The following is a 25,084-nucleotide window of genomic DNA, read 5'->3' on the forward strand; positions in this document are numbered from 1 at the left end:
GATGAATTAACTTCTTCAGTCTTCGAAGTCTTATTTATTAGTACAAAGTATAAAGCAATATATGTATGTATCGTGTATTTTCATTTCGCGTATCAGAGTAAATTATGTATATTGTTTGCTGAACCGTGAAATCATTGTTCATTTGTATCTCTAGATTTGCTGTTTGGAAGTTGCAGTGATTTGTTTAAATTCGCAAGAAAAATTCGAGCTACAGAGGGTTAAGAATAAAATCAGAGAAGACCGGGGGGGGGGGTGCCAAATAAATGTTTTCGAGCGTTATTATTTAGGACATTTCTTAAAAAATAGTGTCTTTGAGTTCCTAAAAGTAGGACCGACGTAAGAACGAAATAAGAAGGATGCGACGGAACGAATGACATAGATTTATGAACAAACTTCTCTGTCAATGTCGCGGTGGCGCCCACACCGACACACGGTCCAGCGGAGGCTATCGTTTGATCAAGATTAATGACAATATCCCGTAGCCAAGTAATTTCAGGCATCGAGTCAAGTTGACGCGCGCGGTGCGCGAGCCTTGTTTTGCTTACAGTACATTTATTCAACATTAGTTATACGCGATTTAACTTGGCCCTCTCTCCCACTCCCCGCTCTCTTCTACAGCCTCATCTCGGATAGCTGCCGTTCGCCAAATTCACCCCTGTCAGCCCTGTCACGCTGATTTCCCTACTTTTACGTGATTTATAACAATACCATCATCAGCAGGAAGCGACCACGCTCTAAGTAAAGTGGCGACAATGCTTCTTGGCTGGCGTGTTCGATAGATAGTGTCCCTCACTGTCCAACTTCCCAGGGAAAATTGAGAAATAAGCTTTGTATCGGCGGAAATTGGCGACCAAAGACACCATTATAACGGTTTTCTCAGTTCAACGGTAATATTAACGTAAAATTAGGTAAATTTGATCTGCAAGTGAATGAATTTACTAGTAATAATATAACTATTTGTGGATTTAGATGAAATTTTACTATCCCACTACGTTTTAATTAACCATTCCAATAGAGGATGAATATTAAAAATAAATAGAATATTAAATATTATTTAAGTATTAGGTTGTGAAGAAAGAAATGCAGGATTTTTGTTCCTTTGTTTTAATTGCAATTTTATACCAATAAATATTATATGTCATTTTAAAGCTTGTTTTTTACGCTCTATTGAATTATGCTTTCAATATTTAATTTCATTCAAATGTTTATTAAATTATTTGGCTTTTATGTCAGGATATCAAAACGCGATTTTCGCATTATTTGTTTCTACGAGTTCAAACTAGGCCGAGGTGCCGCTCAAGCGGCTCGGTATATCAACGAAGTATGGAGCGAAGGAAGTGTCAACGAATTCACAGTGCAGCGCTGGTATCAAGTTTCGCGCTGGCAACGACAGCCGAATAATTTAATAAAAAATTGAATAAAAATAAATATCAAAAGCATAATTAAATAGAGCGTAAAACAAGCTTTGAAATGTCATTCAATTAAAGTAAATATTTATTGGTATAAAATTGCAATTAAAACAAAGAAACAAAAATCCTGCATTTCTTCCTTTACAACCTAATAATTTATTGCATTTTTAAAGTAGGCACATTTTGAAGGTCCATTTAAGGGTTGATTATCAAATTTTGTAGCAGACACATATTTTTATAGTTATTCTCATAGTTAAAAAATAAGTTGAAGGTAAAGTGAAGAAGAATAGTTAAATGTGTAGTTCCAGCAGCAAAGTTGTTCTTCATCTACTCGTATTATGTGATACATAGATTTCCCAGCTGATGAAAATATGTAAGTAGCACCAGGGGCTTTTTTTATCTTACGTTCTACCCCCTTTTATGGTAATAACAAAAAAATTATGTGAATTTTATTCCGAGTTCAACGATGTGCTTAAAACTGTACATGCTACATATGGATCGCGGACTAAGCTATTTTGAAAATCTAATTTTTATATTTTCCGACGAAAATTGGTATTTCAGAAAAGTTTCGGTGGTTATTTTCGTTTCGTCGGCCGTATTTTCTTCCACGCACGGTTTCGTCTGACAGTTTATTCTCTCAGCTGAGAATTTAAAGCAAGAAAGAGGAATTTATGTTGGTGTATCCGAGTTATGTTTGCGTAGCGCGATATTGCCACTTAGCGTTGCCTCCAGGGATTTAGAAGTTACAATTTTCATGAAAATTGTTTCTCGGCGATGGTTGTTAAAAAGAGTGCGGTTGATTTTCGCTTCTCTGTTCAATATTTATCGGTTTTCATGTATTCGGTATTTTATTGATGAGTCAGGAACAGAGGTAGTTGCATTCTCTTCTCTTTTATTTGAAATTTTATCTCGATATTTAACCAAAAACACTGTTGCCTGGAGAACAATGAACAATGCACTGTTCTTTTGGACTCGTTTTGGAACAGCACGACCCGTTACAGCCGCGGCAATTTACGATGTAAAACGGGCCGACGACGGTAGTTTTTACAGAAAAGCGTAATTTTGCATAAATGGCAGAGGAAGCGGTTGCAAAAATAGAGATAAAGGATCTACCGTGCGGTTTCCGCTTTGCAGACTTTGCCGCAATATGCACAATAATCTTGGATGTATTTCGTAGAGCCGAATAATAAAATTTCATTTGAAATACAAGATTTATAGGAGAGGCCTCGAAGTGACGTGTCACCGAAGGGGCTGCACATTTCGACGAGAGAGTGTCGAAGGATGTTCTGAAAGTTTCGCAGGCATACAAAGTTGGTCGTCAAAGGCTTTTAATACCGCGTAAAATGATTATGTAGCTACGAAGTGTGCGAAAAAGGATAATAATAATTAACACTTTAACAGCGTGCCACGGGAACTTAAACTTCGGCGAATCCTGCTCGTCACTGCGAAGTTTCAAAATTCTTCAAGTACGATGCTTCAAAGACGGACTCTCTTGTCAAAAGACATCTAAATTACATTCCTTCACGCTCGAAAGAACTTTGGTAACAGTAGTTTCTATTCTTGCCTCCATTATGCGAAGTTAGTGTCTTGGAATTTGAACATCTGTAAATTTACTTCCAGAAACATTTGCAATCAAACATCAACACTTCATACAAAATTGATAAGAATTTAGTATAGATCAACTGTAAAAATTAATTGTTTTCATCAATTTTTGTAAGCGGTTCAAATATTTTGATTACCCACTGTAAATATTTTCTATCAATTGATAGAATGTTAAAATAACGTAACAATAATCTTAAATCCTTCTAATGCTTTTGCACTTTCGTATTTGACCTACGTTTCTGTGATAAATGCTTAAAATCCGCGGTCTAGCGATAAACTTTAACTCTCTAGTTCTAGTTTCATTAATTAAATTGCTTTAATTGTGTGGCATTAGTTCAAGTGCGCTTAACGAGTTAATGAGTTGCCAATTTCACAGAAGCCTATGAGCGCATGAACGCCACACTATGGGCCAAACCGACGAAATCTGTGTCAAAATCAAAGAACTTTCGATGGAAATGAGATAGAGCGATGAGATTTTTTTTAAATGAAAGCTGAAACTTTGCAGAATATGGGATAATTATGGAGATTGTGGTACGAACGTTTCCTAACCTTGAAAGAATTCGTTAAACTTGCACAACTTCAAGAAAATTGTGGTTTTTCCAATACCACGCGCGGAAAAAAATTTTTTTTAACATGCGACACATCATTTCCCGTAGATTTTTTCACGCTTTTTAATGTGTTTCATATATGGGAGTACAATATTCCTTCAAACTAGTGGGTTACCAAATAATTTCAACGATAAAATGGTTTCATAAGTTATGTTCACAAAAATCGATTTCTTGCAAAGTCCTGAGGTCGTAGACAAATTTTGAAACCAGATTTGAAATCAGCGTGAAAAAATCTACGGAAAATAATGTGTCGCAGGTTAAAAAAAAGTTTTTTCCGCGCGTGGTATTGGAAAAACCACAATTTTCTTGAAGTTGGACAAGTTTAACGAATTCTTTCAAGGTTAGAAAGATAATTATCCCATATTCTGCAAAGTTTCAGCTTTCATTTAAAAAAAATTTCATCGCTCCATCTCATTTCCATCGAAAGTTCTTAGATTTTGACACAGATTTCGTCGGTTTGGCCCATACTGCGCAAATGGCTCTGAAGGACTAGAACGAGATCTGTCCTATTTGCCTGTGAAGTAGAATAGGATTGTCCGTGACTAAATTCACGGAAAAATAGCGAGATTTAGTGATTGTTAAGCTAGTAGAATAGGTCAACGCATGGTTGAACAAACAAGCGGAGCGGGTCTACCGTACATACAAATAGCGAGAGCCCGCTCTGCCATGGGGAGGTAGGTATCTGTTTTGTCCCGACAAATATTGGTTGCAATTTATACAATCTAAAATCGCGCTAACTTTTTGCCGTTGTGTGACTCGCCGCCAATAGTCAACGAAGTCGCAAACCCTCCGCTCTCGACGTTGCCACGTGAATCGATAACTTGTCACATGAAACAATTACCGGGAAACCTTTCGGCGGTGCACAGCAGTCAGCTGCAATTTGAATCCGCTCCCCACGGTAGCGTTCTCTGTCCAGCGGTTGGATAAACTTTATCAAAGCCACTGCAACTTTGACGTCACGTATTCGATTGTAAACTTCGATGGAAGCATCAACGAACACGCCCGGACCGGCTCGGCAACGACTTCGAACGGCAATTATTGAAACCACAACCAATTCTCTAATCAACCAGCCACTAGAAAGCTCCGGGAAAATTAATATCTTGGCGACAGAGCTGTTCCAACTTTGGTGACTACAGTTAATTAAATCGAACCCTTCTATTAGGTCTGATTCTTTAGGGGTTCCGAGATTATTAGAAACGGAGGTTGCAAACCATTAACTAGAAACGTACATTCGCTTTGTAGAATGTACGAGAACGTTCCTATTGAAAGGTTTTAATGACTAGACTGATCATTAGACAAAATAAAAATTGTCCAAGTTGATTACAAGATACATCAATTCAATAAATCGAAAATAATCGAACAGCTTCATTCAATTCTTTTGATTCGATTATAGTTTTGAAATTAATCAATCCATTTTTGTCATAAATTCAAAGTAAAGTAACTGCAAAGCAGCTGAATAGTCTTTCATGAAGTAACATACGAAGGTGTAGTCTAGTTTGAGTTTAGGGTTATTGAAAAATAAGTGCATCTTTCCTTCAATTATTTTTGTGTGGTGATATTAATATTTATAAAACATATTTCTGTAATTATTATCCACTACAATTATTCGTAAGCTTGCCATGTAAGATGGTTTTAATAATTATGGACCTTATTCAACGTTTGATTGTGAACTCGCATTTATTTGCACTCATTTTAGAGATGATTAGAAGATGGTCTGTAGTCTATGTATATAAATGAGGCTCGTGTGAATCATTGCACAGTATAATACAGTAAAGGCTAGGAAGAATAGACCCCAAGTCTACAAAACGTTTAATGCTCTGAGCAAGAAAGGTATTGGAGAAAGATGCGGAGCGCTTGTTTGCAGAGTCATTTCAAGTTCGCCTTTCCCAGTTCGAAAAGTGCTGTAGACGGCAGACTTTCTACTGGCAAATCATAGCTCTCTCGAATGTTCTGAACGACTATCACTCTAATACACTTACTATGCAGTCGATGATTCGAATTCCTTGATTTTTACGACCCGAACATTTTTCATCGTTCCTGTGATCAGATTATCGAATCGGAAATTTGTTAAATCAAGTTTGGGATGAAAAATTATAAAAACTGCGAATCGCGGGGCAAAAAGATTGCAACGAACCCATTCGAATATTTTTTTTCGGTGTAAAAAAAACATCCTACATACGTACAATGAATAATTCTCAATTTTTCATCGCTCTTTTGAAAGTTGAATATTTATTGTTGAATGTTTTCATAGATGTAATAAATGCATATTCAATTTTCACGAACTGTATTTGAATTTTTGTGACAAACGTTTCTTTTACAGCAACTCACCTAAATTTTTCCACATGGAAACAATAAACCTGATTTAACCTGATTTTTTATTTTACAATTATTGAAATCATTTTGTGCATATAGGACATTATAAGCTTTGAGGAATCCGAACAAATTTACTAGTGCACCTTTATGAAAATTAAAAAGCAATTACTGTTATTGTCTAATCATTTTTTGAGTCAATATGGACATATTATATTTATGAGTCATAAGTAATAATTAGGAGTCAAAAGTAAGTAATGGAAATAGCAGTGAGGTCATGAGATGTCACAAACTGCATAGATAAAAATATTCATATTTCTTCTTCTGCCGTTTCCTTCTTCTTCTTCTTTAGATAATAGCCGGTTATTCATGGCTCCATGAAATTGAATAGGATAAGAAAGAATGCATCCGTGCATCTTCGTGATAACTCTGATATTACATATATATTCGTCTGTAAGCCACCGGACACTAGCCTTTGCTCTAAAGAAAATCTCAAGTATACTGCAATTTTTGCAGACTTTAAATATATCGTATATAGTAAACACTATATTCTAGATTACTTTTAAACAATAGACAATTAATAGACTAATAAAATAGACTAATGAAAATAGTAATGAAACAATGTTTAAGTTCGTTGAAGATAAAAAAATCGTGGAGCAAAAACGAATTTAACAAACTGTATCATTCTACATATAATGCTTAGGTAACTCAGTTAATTCATGACTAATTACTAGACTGCGGATTTTATGCATTTATGAAAAAAATGGGTACGTAGAATATAAAGCAGTGGGCATGTTAAAAATATTTAAGGACATCAATGTATTAGTTTCAACTTAATAGGATAATTAAAGAAGAATACAATTTTTATTTGGCTCCTGTGCCCTGCAATCAATGCAAACATTTTTCATTTTGCATAAAGCTCCACAGTCTACTAATTACAAATCACTTCATGGTGTTCGCCATTTCACCGATTTAAGGATAAACAAAAATTTAGAGAAAATCGGAGCCTTGCTAAATACTACGGAAAGGACTTCCGAGGTCCTTGAAACTTCATTCCCAACCGCGCAGATACGTTCCTCCAAAGTTTTCTCACGGGGATATTTATACAGCGTCCTCAATTAAGCCGGTGACAAACCGTCCCCACGATCGGCGAATTAATCACGCGTATACCGCACAGATTCGAGTATCCCAGGATCAGCGAGCCTGCCCTCATAAGTCAAAAGATTCCGATGGTACACTTTCATAATCCAACAAGACCTCAATCAATCTCCCGGTAATCCGACCATCGCCCGGAAACGCCGGCGAAATTACTCGATCCTGAAACAACAATCCAGGAGCCACCGGCACCGGTCCCTCTCTTCAAGATTAATCAAAGTTGATTGCGAACAGATCATTACAGCTCCGTCCCCGCGGTGACTGCGAGCACAATAAGCCCCCAATAGATACTTTCCCGGAGTCCGTGGGAGTTGAATTTCTCTCTTGAAGGAGCAAAAACGAGAAAGAGTTCAGTCAGGGATCCGTCCTGAGCCGCGTGTTGGCCAGAGACACGGTGTACAGGAATGGAATAAATTACGCGGATGAAAGAGGGGTTCTAGCAGCAGGGGGTCGATTGTAGAGTGGTGGGAGGTGAGTGGGAGTCGTCGCGAGGACAATTTTCCTTGATCAAACCGCAGCATCGGGACTCTCCAGGACTCCGGTGGTCCAATAACTGAGTTATTGCTTGGTCGCCGGTGGCCGATACACGAATGGGGCGGTTGCGCGTTACCAGTCCGCTACACGTCATATGGTGGATCCCTTTGTATCAGCCTATTCAGGGGAACCGCGGCAATACCAACGACGTACATTCCCCGCGTACAACGAGCCGGCTGGCACGTAATACGCGATGCCTCGGTGTGCGTCGAAACGTGAGCCCTAACGACGCGGAACGCTGGAACAAACCGTGTCCTGTGCCTGGCAGCTCGTTCCCTCTTCCGCTCCTCCTATGCTTTCTCCCCCTCCCCCTCCTCATCTTCCTCTTTCCCCCCTCGTCCAACTCCTTTCTCTACTGAGAAACGTCACCGGTACCCGTCCCACCTAACCGCCGAGTGCTTTCTATTCCTGTGTGACAGTACCTATATCGGTACCATAGCTTGCGCGTCCCTTACGCCGTGTGCCCGGGAGGAGTCATTATTGATGGTTACTTCTCCGAGAGCGAGCAACGATCGGCACGAGTCCCAGTTTGGTCAGAAATTGGGTTAAACTTGGACGAGTGGTTGTTGCGAGCCGTGCTCTTTTCGGAGTTGAGGCTACGGCTCGAATCGCAGCAAGAGATGGGAATAGTTTGACTCGCTGTTTGACTTAGTTCCACCGGTAACCATTTTTGCCCCGGCGAGTTTGTTTGATCTTGTTGGATAACGTCGGAATTTTGAAGAACCCTGATTCGACTTGACGGCGGAACGTGGGAATCGGGACGCGATGTGGATTGGTCTTGGGGAGTGTCTTTGCTGATGATGGTTCTCATGGTGTGATTGTGGTTGATGGATTAGAGTGTTCGCGCTTGAAGTGGAGGGTTTGTGTAGGTGGCTTTGGAAAGTGTTCAACTCTCTATGTATAGCACAGTGTGAAAAATTGTATCGATCTTTACAAGGTAGGGTATGACGTACCCACAAAATAAGTATCTCTTGTATAAGTATAAAGGGTGTTTCATGTTAACCTATCAACGCAATTATCTCGTAAACTACACTACTCGAATAAAATTATGGGATCACCTCTGCGAACCCGAAAAATTGCTTTCTGCGGTAAAATTCTAACGCCGGCGATAGTGTATTCAGGGATGTCAGGCAGCCGCTGTAGGTGGAGCGGTAATTTCTGCGGATCGCTAACTTCAAACAGAGCTGTCATAGGTAAAAAATTGTCGCGGCGGGTTCATGGGGTGCTCAATCGAATCGGCAGAATCTTTACATCAATCTGACTTTCAGATCATGGTATTGCGATCATTTCTCGCCGAGATATAGCGAGTTGAAGGAAAAATGGAAATCGTGCATATTTTAAGCATATTTTCAGAAACACCTGGCACATCGAAATGTTAATGAAATTGAAAAAATAAAAGAAGTGCCTTGAAGAGAAAGAAACGCTCTTTCTATTGCTTTGTTTCACAAGATTCCACAATAATTTTTTCGCTTTCTGGAGCCAGTTAAAGTTAAAAAGCCAACATTTACTTAAATGTTGAATAACTCGAATAAAAAAAATCGCATAATAATCAACAACCACACATTTTACACAGGAAAGATGGCCTTTCCAAATGATGTTAACACGATTGATCAAAAAAATTTGTTTCATCCTGTGTGATGTTACAAAGTTGCACAAAATTTTTGTTGACCGTCCATATTGTCTTTATCTCGCTATAACTTTGTAAAACACCAACATAGCAAAAGTTTGGAACAGAGCATCTGAAATTAGAGGTTTCACGCTTTCAAACCATTGTTCAACGATATCGATACAGCAATTTTGGCGGGGTCGCAGAGGTGATCCCTTAATTTTTTGAGGGGTGTATCATTTTGAAATTATGTTTGACATGATAATTTATTGAGTAGCTCCAGCGTTTACTATTTCCTAGTTTGGGTATAATTTGTATGTTAATGTTACAGTACGAGTGCGAATGTTAATTTTTAATACGTTTTAGTTAGGGCGTGCGCCTATTTAACTGACAATGAGTATGTGGATATTTATATTTTGTATCGCATGTGTGTTTATTGCTAATAATATAAAATTGATTTTCAGTATTACTTTCGCGTCTTCAGCATTACGTGTTTGTTCAAATGAATATGCATATATGTTGAATATTTATCCTAACTGCGCCTAATGCAGTATGAGCTTGTTCATTTCAGCATGAACGTGAGCATTGCTTCTATTTATTCAAGAGAATCTGCATCTACACAGTTAGTGTCGGTATTTGTACAGCATGACATGAACTTGCATGTTGATCGTGCCTGATCGTGTTTAGCAGTGGAACAGAGTGTATGTTCCATTGACAACAATATATTCAAAAATCACCGAAATGGGGAGTGGCTTCGTTGTGGCAAATATAAGTAAGTAATAATAAAATGTAAGGGAATTATTCGTTTTATAAGTTGAGAAAAAAATGTAACAGAACATCTAATTGACCAAGAGCGAGTTTACAGAAAATTTCGCAATCCGTTTATTACTCGCGCTGTTAACAAAATTCACAAGCACTTATTGGCCAGTAATGTTATGAACATAATTATCGTCGAGCCGGGACGAACCGAAAATTACCGCGAACTCCGTAATTGCAACTTCACGATCGCCTAACGCGCGGCAGGTTGTTTACCGTGGTCGGATGAATAAATTGCCGGGTTCTTGTAAATTTTCTACCGGAAGCCGCAGCACGGACGAATTTCTGACTCGCCGCAAAGGAACGGGACAACGGAGAACATTCTCCCTGATCTAATTTCGAAGGAAGCCACTTAATTTAAATGTCCGCCCTCCACCGCCGGTGTCGTCCCTCTCCCGTCCTTTATCGTTCCCCCGGGGACGGAATTAATTGCTTCTTAAGGAACTGGAATTATGTTTTCAAGAGCCACACCTCGCTCCCGTCGTCTCTCCTCCTTTCGACCCTTTCTCCCTCGTGAGGAGCACACCGGTGTGTCCTGCGATGCTGAATAAACCCGCTGCATTTCATCGGCGAAAAATAATTATTCTAAACGATTCCGCCAGTGTGCGACGGACGAGCCCTGTCGTCGGTTGAAGGTCGTTCCCGTGCGACCATGACGACGAAACCCCGAACTCGATCAAAGTATTCGTTTACGTTCCGCTGATGACACGAACTTCTTCCGACTAATTGGTAAATGGTATCACGGTTTACATAGGATACTGATTGCCGCGCTGCTTGTCGACCGGGAAGCGTTCATTAAGCGATAAATGAGACGTGACGCTGTTGACTAGAAAAGCTAGCAAGAAAAATATTTGGATCGAAGGAGCACGATGTTGCGAAGAAATTCGAGGTGTCTGTCAAATTGTGGCGACACATTTGTAAAGCTTCTTCGTTTGAGACTGTAGTAATAGACACTGAGTTGGTCGCGTTTGATTATCGCTGGATGTTACTACTTGCTGTGAATGCAATCGCTTCTACTATGTGCACATAGTGTTTAAGGATGTTCTGGAGGTATACAATGGAAGACAAAAGTACAAGAAATTCCAAATCCATCAATACATGGCAATGAAAGCCATTCATGAGTATATTTTGCATTAAACTTTTGCGAATACTGTACCCTCTGTAGCTATTCCCAAAACCCCTTCGACTCCGGGAAATAGGAGGTTCCTTAGGTCATTTGAAGCAACATTTTCCTTTGCACCAATGTCAGCCGGGGCTTTGTTTAGGAGTTATTAACGAAAAACACGGACCAATCAGAGCGCATCCTAGACGCGCGATGGCACGTTCAGTCCAGCGCGCCGGGAGACGAGCGTGGTGTAACGCCGCGATGCCGTAACGAACAAGAGTTTCTCGAGATTATGTGAATCCTCCCCGATTTGGATGAGCTTTGGATATGTTGTCAAGACCATGATTCTGAACAACATTTCCCTTTACAGTTTTTGTCGGCCGGCTTTAGTTTACGCGATAAATGTAAAAACTTGTAATTGTAAATCGATCGATTGTACTATCTTTTACCCGATTTGGATGAGCTTTGGATATGTTGTCAAGACCATGATTCTGAACAACATTTGCTTTAGACTTTTTGACGGTCGGAAGAACTTTACTTGTCAATTCATATGGGTGGATCTTTTTACCCGACTTACGGCAACGTTACCCGAACGAGAGAAGAAGCAGAAACTGATTGTATTGAAAATTAACTATGTGTTGACAAATGTGAACAGTGATTGTGAGTGCGGAAAAATTTCAAGGCATCTGTGTGAAATAAGCATACGAATTATTTATCGATTCGAAAGTGAAAGTGAAATTCTGGATCGTCGACTTGACGCGCATCCCTTAGGCCTTCTACCACCGGCTGTGCAGTTCGTCGACCTGGTCGTACGTCCCTTAGCTTTCGGTACTGTCGTATACCTGAAGACATCTGTACAGTTCGTCACCGAGTGACCCAGTGACACACATTTCAAAGCAGCAAATGGATTTACGGCTGAATAAGTGAGTTTTCAATACAATCAGTTTCTGCTTCTTCTCTCGTTCGGGTAACGTTGCCGTAAGTCGGGTAAAAAGATCCACCCATATTATTAAATAACACGTGTTTATATGATGAAACATATAACTGAACTGAACTTTATTTTACTAAACACGAAACACATAGATCTAACATAGATTGTTCGCATCGCCCGATGTACGCGCCATCTGTACATTTTGATATATTTTAACACCCCCACTAAATCAAAATGGACTGATCATTTTTTTATTGCAATGCCCAGCTTTTCAATGAAGAGATTATGCTTATCCGCAGTCAATCCCTTAGTTAACAAATCAGCTGGCATCTCAGCCGTCGGCAAATAATCAATTCTTATTATTTCATTTGATATAGCCTCGCGTATGAAATGATAACGTGTGTCGATGTGTTTCGATCTGTTATGGAATTGATGATTTGTCGCTAACTTCTGTGCACTCTGGTTATCATTGTACATTACAACCATACGCAAGCTTCCTGTAATTTCCGATTGCAAATTTCTCAAATATATAGCCTCCTTACATGCTTCTGCAGACGCCATGTATTCTGCTTCGGTGCTAGATAGCGCGACAGTTTTTTGTTTTCTGCTACCCCATGATACAGGAGAACCCGACATTGTGAAACAATAACCTGTATAAGATCTCCTATCCATTTTGTCACTTGCCCAGTCTGCGTCAACAAATCCTTCTAATTCTGCTTTCTCATCCCTATAGTTCAAACAGAGTCTTTTTGTTTTCTTTAAATATTTTAAGATCCTTTTCGCATGGATCCAGTGTGTATCACCATAGCACTTATTAAACTGGCTTAAGTAGCTTACTGAATATGCTATATCTGGTCTTGTCAGCATAGCTAAATATGTTAGACTACCGATCAGCTGTTGAAAGGGAATATTAGACTTACAGTTTTCTTCTTTAACTAAATTCAACCCACTCTCCATTGGAGTGTCTGCCGGATTACTTTCCGATACATTAAATGTATTCAAAAGCTGATCAATATATTGCTCCTGATCTAAGGTTATTATATTTGACTTTTTATCTATTTTAACACGCATACCTAAACATTGTGTGAGCTGACCCAAGTCCTTAATTTTAAAGTTGGAGCTTAACACTTGTTTAAGTTTTTTTGTTTCTTCTGTACTGTTTGAGAATACAAAGAAGTCATCTACATACAATGCTACAATGACTTTTACAGGTCCATTCATTCTTGTAAATAAACATGGTTCTATTTCAGACCTTTTGAAACCTAAGTTACATAAGCAATCTTCTACTCTCTTGTACCATGCTCTCGATGACTGTTTCAGCCCATAGATGGCCTTTTTTAATTTTAAAACTTTGTTTTTATGAACTGTCTCAAGACCTTCAGGTACTGTCATGAATATTGTTTCTTCTAAAGGACCGTTAAGAAAGGCCGTTGTAACATCTAAGTGAGTTATATCTAATTTTAATTTTACACTTAAAGCGAATAACAATCTTAAAGTTGAATGTCTAACTACCGGTGAAAAAGTCTCATTAAAGTCTACTCCTGGTATTTGGTTAAAACCCTTTGCCACGAGTCTTGCTCTATAACGCACTTTTCTTTCACTATCATATTTCTTTTTAAACACCCACTTACACTGAACTATGGTCCCTTCTTCTGGAGCATCAGCAGGTTCCCAAGCGTTGTTTTCCTCAAATGACTCCAATTCTTCTTTCATCGCCTGCTTCCATTTTTCCTTGTCCGGACCCATCATAGCTTCGTGAAATGTTATTGGCTCGTCCACTGGATCTGGAGTTTCAGCAATGCATAGATTTGTAGATTCATATCTCGCTGGTTCCTTCCTGACTCTTTTGGACCTTCTCAACGCTTCTTCTTCCTCCGGTTTGAGTTCTTCCTTTGGTTTGTCTTCTTCATTTGGTTTGATTTCTTCCTTTGGTTTAATTTCTTCTTTGTCCCCCACTGAATCTATAACTTCTTCCGTTTTTAATTCTATCAAGACTTCTGTTGTGTCTTTTTCTTCTGTTTTTTCAATCACAATGACATCTCTGCTTGTTGACACTGTTCCTTTACTTGGATCATATATTCTGTATCCTTTGACGTTTTCTGGATAACCTAGAAGAATATGTTTCTTGGATTTCTTATCCCACTTCAGTCTCTTTTCCTTCGGTACATGGACCATTACTTCACTTCCAAATATTCGGACATTACTCAAGTCTGGTTTGTTTCCTGTCCACACTTCAAAAGGAGTTTTTTCTTTTTCTCTTGATGTGATGGATCTGTTTCTCAGATATACTGCTGTGTTTACAGCTTCTGCCCAAAATTTCTTGTGTAGTTTTGCGTCGAAGAGCATGCATTTAGCCTTTTCTATCACGGTACGATTCATTCTCTCACACAAACCGTTTTGTTCTGGTGTGTATGGGTTTGTTTTTTGATGCACTATACCCATATTTTTCAAGAACAATTCAAATTCATTACTGCAAAACTCAAGTCCGTTATCTGTTCGGAATACTTTGATTTTCTTGTTCTGTTGATTCTCTACCATGGTTTTGAATTGTTTAAAGCAGCCAAATACTTCACTTTTCGATTTTATGAAGTAAGTGAATGACATCAGGCTGAAGTCGTCGACCAGAATTAAAAAATATCTTGCTCCTCCTATAGAAATGGTTTCCATAGGCCCACACACATCTGCGTGTATTAGTTCCAGTGTTTCTGAGGATCTTCTGCCCCTGTTGTTGAATGGTAACCTCGATTGCTTCCCTTCGCAACATACAATGCAATTTGCTTGGTTTATTTCTGCCTTGTCTGCATAGTTTAATCCTTTCACTACACCATTCTTCATTATATTCATATCGTTGCTGTTTATGTGCGCCAATCTTCTGTGCCACACTGTACAATCAGCTTCTGTTGATACAGCCATGGCATAATTGCCTGTTTTTAATCTCAGTCTGTATACACCGTTAATTAAATCTGCTATTGCCACTTGTTCATTTCTTTTATTGTAAATGTAGCAATGATTACTTTTGAACGAAAGCCTATTTCCGTTTTCAATTAATTTGCTAACAGATAGCAGGTTTGTTGCCAAACTCGGCACGCATATCACATCTTTTATTGTAATGTCATATTCACAGCCGTTGCTTATCGTGGTAATGTTTACATCACCTTCACATAACACTGGCACTTTGTTTTGGTTCGCAACTATTATCTCGGTGACCAATGGTTTATACGAAGCCTTTTGAATCATATTTTTATCCACCGTCATATGTGTACTTGCACCTGAGTCAATGTACCAGTCACTTTTCTCAAAATTTCCACTTAGAAATATTGCACTGAATGCGTTAGAGTTCTTTTTGTAGTTTCCCGAAGCGTTAAGGTAGCGACACTGATTTCTATAATGTCCTGTGCGTTTACATCCATAGCACGTGACGTTGGTAGACTGCGATCTAGGATCTGAAGTCGATCGATAATCGCTGTAAATCCTAGTGCTGCCATCTTTGTTCTTCGATTGCCAACCTTTGCTAGCGAACGCGCTGCCGGTCTCGATTTCACTAGGTTCCGTCTGAATATCTAGTAACTTCGTTTTTATAACATCCGCTGTAATAGGTATTCCAGAATGTTCGATCGCCATTATCATGGGCGAATATTTTTCAGGTAGACCAGCCAACAATAGCGATCCTATCCACTCGTCGTTGATCTTGAATCCCGTTCCGATTAATCTCTGCCCTGTTTCTACTATCTTCGTTACGTAGGAAGTCATGGATTCACAATTTTCTAGTCTGATAGATATCAGAGTACGTAGCAAGCTGATTCTTCTTGAAAAACCCGAATCATCGAACAAATTTCTTAGCTTGTTCCATAGTCCCTTTGCGGTTCGTTCCCCTTTGATATGCACAAAAATCGATGGATCGATTGTTAATATTAATCTGGCTCTGGCTTTTTCATCCTCCGCGGCTACTGCGTCTTCCCGGATGCACTTCACCATGCCTTCCAAGACTAGTAAATTCTCCGCAGCAAAAGCCCACTCATCATAATTTTCGCGACCTTTTAATTTCGGCACACTGGCTAAATAGTGAGAGTTTGAAGCCATTCTTAACTAACTTTGTTAAACAATTCACTTCTGAGAACTAATTTACCCTGGATCTGATATCCTATTCTGGGCCCATAACCTATTAAATAACACGTGTTTATATGATGAAACATATAACTGAACTGAACTTTATTTTACTAAACACGAAACACATAGATCTAACATAGATTGTTCGCATCGCCCGATGTACGCGCCATCTGTACATTTTGATATATTTTAACACATATGAATTGACAAGTAAAGTTCTCCCGCGACCGACAAAAAGTCTAAAGGAAATGTTGTTCAGAATCATGGTCTTGACAACATATCCAAAGCTCATCCAAATCGGGTAAAAGATAGTACAATCGATCGATTTACAATTACAAGTTTTTACATTTATCGCGTAAACTAAAGCCGGCCGACAAAAACTGTAAAGGGAAATGTTGTTCAGAATCATGGTCTTGACAACATATCCAAAGCTCATCCAAATCGGGTAGAAGATAGTACTATCGATCGATTTACAATTACAAGTTTTTACAATTATGTATCTCGTAAACTAAAGCCGGCCGACAAAAACTGTAAAGGGAAATGTTGTTCAGAATCATGGTCTTGACAACATATCCAAAGCTCATCCAAATCGGGTAGAAGATAGTACTATCGATCGATTTACAATTACAAGTTTTTACAATTATGTATCTCGTAAACTAAAGCCGGCCGACAAAAACTGTAAAGGGAAATGTTGTTCAGAATCATGGTCTTGACAACATATCCAAAGCTCATCCAAATCGGGTAGAAGATAGTACTATCGATCGATTTACAATTACAAGTTTTTACAATTATGTATCTCGTAAACTAAAGCCGGCCGACAAAAACTGTAAAGGGAAATGTTGTTCAGAATCATGGTCTTGACAACATATCCAAAGCTCATCCAAATCGGGGAGGATTCACATAATCTCGAGAAACTCTTGTTCGTTACGGCATCGCGGCGTTACACCACGCTCGTCTCCCGGCGCGCTGGACTGAACGTGCCTTCGCGCGTCTAGGTCGCGCTCTGATTGGTCCGTGTTTTTCGTTAATAACTCCTAAACAAAGCCCCGGCTGACATTGGTGCAAAGGAAAATGTTGCTTCAAATGACCTAAGGAACCTCCCATTTCCCGGAGTCGAAGGGGTTTTGGGACACCCTGTATATTCAGTGGTCTACAGTTGTCGCGTTTCCATGCTAGTGAGAGACAACACGATAATTTTTGCTCTGTAACTGTTTAGTGAATCCTAATAAATTTTGAACATAATTAATTACATAATTTTTACTACATATAAAAAAAACTGGAGTTTCTAGTTGCGTTTTTTCAAGATTTAAATAGGGTTTGAAGCGGAATTTTATGAATTCTCCATAAGAAGACGTGTTCAAATGTGCAAACTTTAAGTTGCTATAATTCTTAAACGGTGCAGTGAATTTAGTAAGAATTATATCTTGTCAAATTTTCAAAAATTTTGTTGCGTTTTTATATACCTCCAGAACATCCTTAAACATCAACTAATAATTTCATAAATACTTTTGTACTTTCCTTCGCTCTTCATCTTAGTTTCAATTCACTTATTTAGAAATGATAATGCCTTTAAAACTGGTAAAAAACACCAGATGTAATTATTTCATCCCCTTCTCTCACATGTAAGTGGAGGTAAGGTGGAGTGGGGTAAGTCCGTCTGCGGGGCAAGTGCGTTAATTGATTATTTTTAACACGAACGAAATTTCTCTAGCTTGTATTTATTAATGTAGTATAAGTTAGTATGAACTATTCGACATAGATGTCGCCCAAGAATAAAGGTGTTTTCCTTGCTTAAATCAACCAATGCCAAACAGTCACGTGCGAGGTACACCTGCAACTTTGAGGTTACCCTGATCGACTTGATAATCATTCTTTTCTTGCGCCGTGGCACTTGAGACAAGGTGCGAAAGCATTTTTAACTTTCAGAGACGGAGTTGCCCTATTTTCGGGGCAAGTGCGTCCTGGTTGACACTTTGTACAATATCCTATCAAAATGATAATTTCCAAGCAAAATTAGAATCCTACATAATACTAATTCATCAGTAATAACTGTGGCAAGAGTTTTATACCAAGAACGTTACGTTTTTACATACCAGACTGAAAATACATCAGTTTAAAGTCCAACTTTGCCAAAACTAGGGGGGGCCGACTTACCCCACTCCACCTTACTATATTATTACCGAAATCGCATTCAATTTTTAGTATGATAGCAATCGATTGAGTGTTCCAAGGTCTGTTCTCGCTTTCGCATTAAACATGCTCGTTGTTCATCTATCTCTCAAGAAAATCTCCTGTTCGTCGCAGTTTCCACTCGAATTACGAGCGCGAGCTTCCGACGTACATCTCGGGCGATATCACTTTGCACGGACTACGAATTACAGTTATTATAACAGTCGTACGCGGAGGAATATCCATTGAAATGCGGCCGAACGGTAGGGTAAGAGGAATTCGACACGGTATTTGTGCGGGATAAATTTATACAGATTTCATTCAGAGCCGCGCCGATTCGACGTGAATTACGAAAGGAATGAAACGTCGGCGGTACTGGAATCCGATAAACTTCGTTCGCGCGATACACATATGCGATTTCGTATTTGCGATCCAGTTGAAGCGTCACGCTACCCGAAATCGATTTCCGACCGATTCATCTAACGGTTACCGTAGATTTTTTCTCTCTGTCTCGCTGGGCGTTCTTCCACTGTTTCCTCTAGCGCGGCCGCCATTCCGGTCCCAACCGATTCCCACTCCCCTTTTTCCTTTCCGTTTCACGTCAGATGACAGCCAATTTTTATCCCGGTGATTGCATTTGCAATTCCCATGCGAAACTCCCCGTTCCCGGTCGCGTCTTTCGCACACCTCTGATCCGATCCTCAATTCTTTCCAACAGCCTCCACTTTTTGAAGCGGAAATATATTTCAAACCCCCGCGGCCCCGGCACGATGAAAACACGATCTTTCGCTTTTTCTTTCGCCGTTTTTACATTACTCACCGGCGGCACGGCGACGCCAATGAAATCCAGTAATTCAATCGTTTCGCTGCGTGATAAGTAGTCGACCGATTTTTTCTTTTGCGCTACGTTCACTCTGCAAAGGCTATTGGAGATTCGTAGAGTCCGTTAGTTACGAGATACTAACCCTTTGCGGAGGGTTAGTCATAGTTTAGTCGTGGTAAAAAAGGAGAAGTTGCGCGATTCGTTTTCAATTGTTTTTGTTATAAACGTAGGTAAACACACTACGGACCGCTGATACAGAATAAATTTTTGTCATTTGATGCTCTGTTTCCGAGAACAACTAATTTTTTAAATGTAAGAAATTGTGAAATTATGCATATGTAGCAGCTTGTGTTTCAAGTAGTCGTAGACCAAATTTTGTCATTTTATTAACACGTTGAATGTCACATGAGGATCAACAAAGATCTATAAATTGCAACAATTGTGTCACGCATTACCACTGACGTGGAAATCAAAGTATCAAAAATGAAAACAGAGTTTCGAATGAGTACCTAGCCCGCTGAACGGAAGTATTATGCCAGAAATTTCATGATCAGTGATGAGCATAATATCGTTTTAGTGCGCACTGATTAAACTTGCAGAGTTCCCAGTTATACGAACGATTTAGGACCCATTTTGATATACGAGTACCATAAAACTCTTCCGAAATAATAGAGAAAGTTAGCGTTCAACCAATCTGAATCTATGTTCGGGTGTTCCAAGTCTTTATTATCAATTAAAACTGGAGGTTTCGGATGTATATGATTCATAGCAGTGTGTATTACATACAGAGTGTTCCGCAAACCGTGAACAACCGATCGGGAAGTAATTCTACCTGTACAAGTGAGTTGAAAAGAAAGAATACAATTTGCGACCTTGTATGACCTTGAAGATCATTGTGTCGTAAAAGAAAAAGTACACAGCATTCTAACAAAATAATGCAGATAAAAAAACTACAGACACCATATTACATTGCTTGCAAAAAATATAACTTTTTCCTTTTTCATTTTTTTTTCAAATGTTTACTATTTGCAAGAAAAACGAACTACGAACTTTTCGACATACATAGGTTAGTACTTTTTTTATAACGAATGTCCAGCTGCATCGATTGATGCATTAAAGAATACCTCATTCCATTTAAAAAAATGAAGTTGTCCTTCATATGCCCTCTACGCGTCCACCTGTAGAAAAAATGTCCAGCTGCATCGATTGATGTATTAAAAAATACCTCATTCCATTAAAAAAAAATGAAGGTGACCTTCATATCTCTAAAAAAAATTACATGAACAAAAAAATTTTGTTGGTATCTTATAAGCCCCATTTCACCATTCAACTTCGTCCTTTAGACATTTGACGTATCTTTAAAAACAACAAAGATATTCAAGGTGGTCAAGTTAGCTGGGACACCCTGTATACACGCAGTAGAATCGACAGGTCATGGTCAGACGCGCCAGCCAATTCCTATCCAATAGCACGCGTATTCACTGAATTTTCAAACTCGATCTACTCAAAAAACGAAGCGTCCAATAAAAAAATTCTATTCTTTCTTTTCGACTCGCTTTCGCGTATAGAATTTCTTCCCAATCGATTTCCGCGGTATACTGGCGATACTGTACATGATCTGGATTATGCGCGTTTCATTCGAGTTATAGAAAGGTTCTCCTTTCAATAAAATGACCACATTGATTCTATAGAATTCATAAAACTTGAATGTAGCGATTCCGAGAATAGCACTTGGTTCGCCAAACTTAATTTTAATTCACGATTTCACGAGCATACCCGGTAAACACTATGAAATTGAGTTACATTAATCATTCAACCATTTTTCAATCGAACCCCGTTTTATCGCTAAATCCATTGGAAAGCAACTGAAGCTTCTAGAACGGTGCACAAATTTTTCAAATGAAAGTATGGCAGTTTGCGGCAGTAAATAATGCAAAAACAACAACAACAAAATGACGCACCGCGTTTCGCGCCTGTGCGAATAGTTTCTCGCCGGAGGCGATAGAATCATAAACCAGTTGTTCACCTTGAAAACGGATGTGGAATAATAGAACGATGGCCCGCAGGATTCGGCTCCGGTCGAAATCCGGCGTCAGATAGATCGTCTCCGTGGAAGAAGGGCGAGCACACCTACAGATTTTCGAGGGTACACTCCTGGACAAAATGGTAGCACGTGCTACCTTTAATTTCGCGGAAATTGCATAGAATTTCTGAATGGACCACACAGTATATCGTAATTAATAAACGATTTATGCCAAACAACCATTTGTGTCCTTGTGAATACCGCACTTCGTGACAATATCGTTCAGTAGTTCGAGAATGATCATGCAATCAACAATTAGCTTTATGTTTCAAAAGTACAGTTACGCCTAATTGGCTTGAGTCAAAAAGCAGCTGTTTCCGAAAGGGTATAGCAGGAAAAACAGATAAGTAAATTTAATTGTTAATGAATTTCTCACCCCTTCGTTTTACAGTAAAATATGGGGGTGAAAACCCTAAATTTCACCTTTTATTCTCTCAGTGATTACTCCAGATAGTTAGATGAAATAAAAACGAAAATGAAGGTAGAGACTAGCGTTATTTGAGGTACTGTTCAGAATTTTAAATCCGCACTAAGGGTGAACTTTATTTAGTGACAGGTTTCCCTCTTTCTGCATCGTGACAATTATTTTTCGTGTCTCACTAAAAAATGTGATCTTTGAAAAATTAAACATAGCTCACACGTGCTTTTGTCTAGGAGTGTACGAGCGTGCGAGAGACAGACACACGTGCGGGACGTTTTCTTTTTTGTGTTCAGGTGGCGTCGATGAATCTCCCGGAGGTGCCACGGAGCCGATAAGGTTCTCGCCCGGACCTAGCCGGCGAAAATGAGAGCTTCCGCGGGCGCACGAACAAGCCTTGCTCCGATAAATTTCAGAAAATCTTATCTGCCGGGACAAGGGGGATGCTCCACAGGCCTCGACTTGTAAAATGGATGACGAACGTTATCCCTCGCGTGTACACCGTCCTCCTCGCTCAATAAAGTTCGGCGTGCCTCGTCGAACCAGCACCGACCATAATAAAGACGAATCGGTGCTCGCCGGTAAAAGTTGCTAAGTGGAAATTTCACGGACCATCACGAGCAACGCTATCCGTCGAGGATCCCCCTTCAAGGGAATTCATAGAGTCCCGGAAAATGAAAACTAACGAGTCTTATTCCTTTTCGCGCGAGACACCTTCGACTGCTCCGCGGACTTCGGAATTCTTTCAGAATTTTCACTATTTTCGTTTGCGTATCATAGAACCTGTTTGAGTTGCTTTCAAACACTGTAGCACTATGAATCTGCGGCTAAAGTGGCTATATAAAAGTGGCTAATTTAGATTATTCTATAAAAATGTTTAATTTTTAAAAATATTTTTATTTTGCATAGAGATCTGCAGCAGAGATGGGCATTAATCGATTAAAATTTTAATCATGATTGATTGATCAATGTGTACGATTTAAAAAAGAAATCATCGAAAAATCGACGATTGAATCCATCGATTGATGAAGTTAATCGTCAATCGTTGATTAAAATAAGAAATCATCGAAAAATCGACGATTGAATCAATCGATTGAATCAATCGATTGATGAAGTTTTTTCAAAGGCCCGTGCGTCCTCACAATGTAACACCAATATTTAATCTTTTTTACTATTACTTATTTTTTTTATGAAACTTTCATCAATATATTCGTGGCATTTTTCTGATTAAAAAAAGACCAAAATCGATACAATTTCATCTGTATTTAGTGGCGCAAGGAAGGACAGCGTAACGGAAAAAAAGAGACGCGGACAGTCGCAGTCGCCGGCACAGTTGAAAGGCCTACGTGTGGTCTCTCTTACATTCCTTAATCACAATTAACGACTAAAGTAGAAATTTAATAGTTGACCGCAATTAACGACTAAACTAGAAGATTAATTGTTAATTGCGATTAACGATTGAAGTAGAAATTTAGTCGTCAATCGTTGATTAAATTTTTGGCCCATTCTGTTCTGCAGCCTAGATTATAGTGTCTATAGGATTATATGAAAGAATATGTTGAACGTTTCACTATAGTAAGACCCAATATTTCTATTACTTACATCTTGTCTGAATAACAAATTTAATTAGTTCAAGTGACTGTATATAATGTATGCAAGTCAGTCAAGTTGATCAGGCAAGTCCCCACGACAGTGAAGACAAAGTTAAACGTTCCCGGCTGGTTATCTACTGGTAGTAAAAGAATAATTGCACATTGGACGTTACGTGATCCTAGGTTTACGACCGTAGTTCCCGGACTGTAAACGTTCCGTTGTAAAATTTACAACCGGGAAACACCGTTCTGAGCGAAGCTTGAAGATATCACACGCCTCGCGTCGTATCTTTCATGCCTGACAAACATGGGTCTATTCTACTGACTACAGTATAGTTTAGGGAAATCAGTGTACCAGCAGAATTACAGCCTCGATGAGAATCTTGCCTGCTAAACTCATTGTTGGTCTTAACAGTACGTGACTATTAAAGAAGCCTTTTTAATCACCGTCACGGAATTTACTCACTTTGGTATTCAAGAGTTAACGGCTCTTTAAACACCGTTACGGAGAATTTAGTCACAAAAATTACTCATAATTTTATTATTTCAAAATCCGTAGCTAAAACTCGTTACGTTCGTGGAATAATAATTTTATTTAATACGTTATTTTATAATATACTCGGTATGTCAATTGACAGTTTTAGACACTACTTTATAAAAATAACAAGGATGTATTTATTCAGACCTTTACCGATTTTAATCATATTCTATGTTCAAAAACAAATAAATTTTCTAATAATTCTCCATTAATGCACATTTCAACAATTTCAATAATAAAAGAAGTCTGTCATTTTGACAGATCCTGCAATTTCATGATTAAAAGTGCTCAAATAAGCATCGAATAAGTGAAGAAAATCGAATTTCGGATAACGAGTAAGCGGATTATGTATTGTGGAAGTAGCAAGTGAAACAATTGCAAGAGCAATATTTTGTCCTCGAGAAAAGCGAATGTTTCCACTCGATCCCGAGCAATCCAGAACGTACTCGAGTGGACCGGTTTAAGCAGTTCTTGGCTGTTTGCATTTTAATATCGCGGCCGAGGAGATGCACCGTATTAGTGCAACAGGTGACGCGATTCGAAATTGTCAACGTTTCGTCTGACGATAAAATCGGATCGTAGTTCACGCGTTACGCCCTTCCGCCGCAGGGATCTCAGACAATTTCTCAAATCGTGCGCCGCGGCAATCAGACGCGTTTCAACGCTGTCACGCAACGGACAACACATTTGCATAACGTGCTGACGTCTCGAGAACGCTTTTTCTTCGTTACGTCGACGACGACGCGACGTTGTGCACTATTATCATTATGGTAATGTGACTAGCAACTGAACAGATTCAACAACAGAAAATTTCATGTATTCTCTGGTAATTTTTTAGCTTAACACTTTTTCGTGGAACTTGTCGTTTGTCAATCGAACATATTGAAAATTAGAGTAAGTCTTTTATATAGATTTATTATTCGTCCCACAGCTATAACGTTATATAATTTATTCAAAACGCGTAATCATAGTTATTTAATCCTTAATATTATTGCTCAAAGTTTATATTGTAGAAGACCATAATATTAATAATATAGAAATTAATTATATAAAAAATAGTAAATTAATCATTCTTTGTCTTATGTTGGATATATATTATGTTTACTTAAATGTGCATGCTCGACAGAATATTAATTAATAAATTGTTAGTTTTTCTTCCTAAATGGTTCTAGCAGTTTAGAAATGAAGTCACAAAGATATACGAATGGTGAAGCTTGTGTTTTGTAATTTTTAATGTTTTCTGCGCGGTATAAAAGCACGAAGGTTCACAGTTCAATT

At 38.8% G+C, this 25,084-nt stretch overlaps 1 protein-coding gene across 2 annotated transcripts in view; it reads right to left on the reverse strand.

The window, feature by feature from the left end:
* The window catches only part of LOC143215264 (uncharacterized), a 309,905-nt gene that overhangs the window by 153,197 nt on the left and 131,624 nt on the right, over positions 1-25,084 (reverse strand). The gene's annotated exons all lie outside the window — the stretch shown is intronic.

This window comes from Lasioglossum baleicum, chromosome 13, assembly GCF_051020765.1.
Source record: "Lasioglossum baleicum chromosome 13, iyLasBale1, whole genome shotgun sequence".
Taxonomy (NCBI): Eukaryota; Metazoa; Arthropoda; class Insecta; order Hymenoptera; family Halictidae; genus Lasioglossum; species Lasioglossum baleicum.